General features: G+C 48.9%; 1 non-coding gene across 1 annotated transcript; it reads right to left on the bottom strand.

Annotated features, from left to right (window-relative positions):
- Positions 1-2,151: 2,151 nt before the first annotated feature.
- On the bottom strand, positions 2,152-2,235 carry Trnap-ugg (transfer RNA proline (anticodon UGG)). Its single transcript has one exon. It is a non-coding gene; the product is annotated as a tRNA-Pro (tRNA).
- Between the last annotated feature and the right edge of the window lie 2,697 nt (positions 2,236-4,932).

The following is a 4,932-nucleotide window of genomic DNA, read 5'->3' as shown; positions in this document are numbered from 1 at the left end:
TGCTACTTCTTAGAGCGACATTATTGTTAAACTTTGTGGATGCACCTCCATCGAACGCCATCATACCCCTTTGCAGTGTAGCACGACCGCAGTTTTCTCGTATACAGGCTGGAACCACTAGGCACTGGCATCAGAGGGATGTAAAGTTGTTGCCTGCCTGCAGGAGTCTAGGACTACCTCGTAGCTTTGCTCTGTGAAGGCACATTTTTATAATTCTCAATAAATGTGGGTGAGGGTCTCCGAGGGTATTGGAGAGCTGGGGCGTCTTAGATCGACCGTTTGCCAATGTATTCATGCACTGCCAGTGACGCACCTTCTGTTATCACAATACAGGAACACATGAAGCAGGAGGGCTGAAAAAGCATAACCACAATTTCCTGTTTCAGATCAATTTCGAATTTCGCCGAATGGTTTTCAACAGTCGCTGTGCACAAGAGTAATAACTGTGTCACGTTGCACTCCAAACGATTGCGGTTATGTTCAATAGCGATGCTGCCACACAGTGTCGTGAGAGAGTTGTTGAAACATTCGAGGGTGGCACACGTAGGTTGTCAAGAAAGCTATCGTATTGTTCATCGCAATGAGAATTGTCCTTTTCGACCGCGAAATGTGTGGTCAACTCCCCAGCGGAAAATTCGTTTTACTGATACACTTCATGTCACCCTCTTTCGTCGATTCTGAAGAGGCAGTGGCTCTTAAATATTTCGTCGGCCACCCATAAGAAAACAGTGTGATTCAACGCTGGGGTCGAAGTTCTGACCTCCATCACAGAGGCGGCCACAGGAGGAGTGAATTGGAGGTAAATCGGGGTGTGACGAGATTTCCATGGTGTGGCATGTCCTTGGTGGCGTTGGGCAGAATTTTGGCGCAGTTTGGTGACAATGTGACACCATTAACCCACTTCACAACTCAGATGCTCTTCGGGGCATGACCTTACTATGGCATGCATCAACAACTTGCTATCTGAAGCGTTGTTGAGCCAGTGGATGACGTCACAGGGCCCAATGCCACTATGCACTAAGGAGGTTGTTTGTAGCCACCTGTGAATCAAATTTCAAACATCTGCGTCACAATGCAAGACAATTATGGGGTTTCGAAAATGCGATCCTTTAATTCTGTTGCGCAGTGTATTTCATAGAAATTAGCTATTTGCACCATTATTAGCTTCACAGGTCACCTGCATATGTCTTCTGAACAATCTGGGGCGCTTCCAGATCTGATTTCGTGGACATTACCAACGAGAGCTTCATACAGTGCAGCTGGGAAAAAGGGATCTTATAATCGGTATGAACGTTTTTTCCTGTGACATAACTGCAAATGAAAAATTTTCGAATTTTTCCTTTCCTTGTACAGTGAAACCTTTCTTCTTGCCAATTGTGTTTATCCTATGTCAAGGGGAAGTGTCTTCCAGGTTTTTGATGAGTGACTTAGCGATTATGAAAATGTGTGACATTAATGATTGCATTGACTTGGAAACTGTAGAAACTTTAAGTTTCTACAAGGTATACTAAGGTATAGTATATGAAATAAATTTTAACTTGTTACATCTACCCGTTCTGGAGGAAAGGGTTCTTAGCAGTCGGACAGACAGACAGACTACGGGACAACAAAATGATCCGACACCGTTCAGTAACATCCATGTGACCGCCTGTCAGAATCCTGAATAGCCATCTTCTGTAGTGCACACCAGCTGGGAAACGTACGGCAGGAGAGTCAGTGAGGTTCTGGAAGGAACCGAAAGGGATGTGGAGCCATGCCGACAGAGGTGATGAGTACAGATGCGCAGGGTTTCTGGTTGGGGGTCCATGGAGCGAACAGTCCTATCGAGATAGTCCCAAAGATTCTCGATTGGCTTTTAATGGGAGGAATTTGGTCGACCAGGGAGTACGGTAAACTCAACTGCAAGATGTGTGATTCTTAGCTTGTCCTGCTAATACATGCCATCGTGCATAGTAAAATTCACAGTAGTTATAGGGATGCACATGGTCTCCAAGGACAGATGCATACCTCGGTTGATTGAGCCTTGCCACGCGGGGTAAAAAATGGTTCAAATGGCTCTGAGCACTATGGGACTCAACTACTGTGGTCATAACTCCCCTAGAACTTAGAACGTCTTAAACCTAACTAACCTAAGGACATCACACACATCCATGCCCGAGGCAGGATTCGAACCTGCGACCGTAGCGGTAGTGCGGTTCCAGACCGTAGCGCCTTTAACCACTCGGCCACTCCGGCCGGCTCGCGCGGGGTAGCCGATCGGTCTAGGGCGCCTTGTCACGGTCCGTTCGGCTCCAGACATCGGATGTTGGAGTTCTCCTTCCGGTATGGGTGAATGTGTTGTCAATAGCTAAAGTTAGTTTAAGTTAACTTAAGTAGTGTGTAGGTTAGGGACCGATGAGGTAAGTACACTCCTGGAAATTGAAATAAGAACACCGTGAATTCATTGTCCCAGGAAGGGGAAACTTTATTGACACATTCCTGGGGTCAGATACATCACATGATCACACTGACAGAACCACAGGCACATAGACACAGGCAACAGAGCATGCACAATGTCGGCACTAGTACAGTGTATATCCACCTTTCGCAGCAATGCAGGCTGCTATTCTCCCATGGAGACGATCGTAGAGATGCTGGATGTAGTCCTGTGGAACGGCTTGCCATGCCATTTCCACCTGGCGCCTCAGTTGGACCAGCGTTCGTGCTGGACGTGCAGACCGCGTGAGACGACGCTTCATCCAGTCTTAAACATGCTCAATGGGGGACAGATCCGGAGATCTTGCTGGCCAGGGTAGTTGACTTACACCTTCTAGAGCACGTTGGGTGGCACGGGATACATGCGGACGTGCATTGTCCTGTTGGAACAGCAAGTTCCCTTGCCCGTCTAGGAATGGTAGAACGATGGGTTCGATGACGGTTTGGATGTACCGTGCACTATTCAGTGTCCCCTCGACGATCACCAGTGGTGTACGGCCAGTGTAGGAGATCGCTCCCCACACCATGATGCCGGGTGTTGGCCCTGTGTGCCTCGGTCGTATGCAGTCCTGATTGTGGCGCTCACGTGCACGGCGCCAAACACGCATACGACCATCATTGGCACCAAGGCAGAAGCGACTCTCATCGCTGAAGACGACACGTCTCCATTCGTCCCTCCATTCACGCCTGTCGCGACACCACTGGAGGCGGGCTGCACGATGTTGGGGCGTGAGCGGAAGACGGCCTAACGGTGTGCGGGACCGTAGCCCAGCTTCATGGAGACGGTTGCGAATGGTCCTCGCCGATACCCCAGGAGCAACAGTATCCCTAATTTGCTGGGAAGTGGCGGTGCGGTCCCCTACGGCACTGCGTAGGATCCTACGGTCTTGGCGTGCATCCGTGCGTCGCTGCGGTCCGGTCCCAGGTCGACGGGCACTTGCACCTTCCGCCGACTACTGGCGACAACATCGATGTACTGTGGAGACCTCACGCCCCACGTGTTGAGCAATTCGGCGGTACGTCCACCCGGCCTCCCGCGTGCCCACTATACGCCCTCGCTGAAAGTCCGTCAACTGCACATACGGTTCACGTCCACGCTGTCGCGGCATGCTACCAGTGTTAAAGACTGCGATGGAGCTCCGTATGCCACGGCAAACTGGCTGACACTGACGGCGGCGGTGCACAAATGTTGCGCAGCTAGCGCCATTCGACGGCCAACACCGCGGTTCCTGGTGTGTCCGCTGTGCCGTGCGTGTGATCATTGCTTGTACAGCCCTCTCGCAGTGTCCGGAGCAAGTATGGTGGGTCTGACACACCGGTGTCATCGTGTTCTTTTTTCCATTTCCAGGAGTGTTGTTTGCTCCCATAAGACATTACCACAAATTTACAATTTCCATTGTACATTTCAGAATGACGAGAGCACTCAGAGAATTCCTCCAGCCTGGCCTTGACCCTACTGACGATTGTTTCATGATGTTTGCTTTCTAACGTTTCACGCAGTACACGCCAATGGTCTCCGTCTGATGGGACAAAAAACTTGATTATTCACCATCAGAGTCTACTTTTCGCCACTCAGTGGACGTTCAGTAGCCGTACTGACGTTCAAATTACAGTCTTCGTCGCTGATGAATATCCACTGTTCATATCTCCTTGGTTCTTCCAGGCGGTCCGTCGCTCGAGAGCTGCAGTTGTATTCGCCCGCAGCCGTCACTCATCCCCGTCATCTAAGCCCGTATTTACAAATCGGTTTAATGCGCAAGCGGTGTATCCGTTTCCAAAACGGCTAAATTTGTAAACAGTTCGCGAGCTGCAGTAGTTAGAGCACATCACGCAAGGCAAAATGGCAGCGATCCTACCGCCATCTCAAAAGAGCCGAAACTCATTCAGAGGATGGTAAATTGTGTAAGTTTTTTTAATATCGGATATCATCAAACAGTGGATTAACCAGGAGTGGTTTTGTTTGGTATTTATCAGTCCTTCATTCCATCAGATGCACTGAGTTTCTTCGAATAATACCCCATATCCACTATTGAACTCTCACTGAAAAGGTCGAAAAAACATTAACTTTCATTTATCACAATGGATATTTCTGGGAGGCGTAACACTTTCTCATTTCTTCTTCCTCTTCTTCTTCTTCTTCTTCTTCTTCTTCTTCATCCTTTGCTTGTGACTTTATCCAGCGGTTTCGCAGGATCGGCATGGTTGTTGTTGTTGTGGTCTTCAGTCCTGACACTGGTTTAATGCAGCTCTCCATGATACTCTATCCTGTGCAAGCTTCTTCATCTCCCAGTACTTACTGCAACCTACATCCTTCTGAATCTGCTTAGTGTATTCATCTCTTGGTCTCCCTCTACGATTTTTACCCTCCACGCTGCCCTCCAATGCTAAATTTGTGGTCCCTTGATGCCTCAGTATATGTCCTACCAACCGGTCGCTTCTTCTTATCAAGTTGTGCCA

Source organism: Schistocerca cancellata, chromosome 2 (genome assembly GCF_023864275.1).
Source record: "Schistocerca cancellata isolate TAMUIC-IGC-003103 chromosome 2, iqSchCanc2.1, whole genome shotgun sequence".
Lineage (NCBI taxonomy): Eukaryota > Metazoa > Arthropoda > Insecta > Orthoptera > Acrididae > Schistocerca > Schistocerca cancellata.
This window is presented reverse-complemented; position numbering and strand designations above follow the sequence as displayed.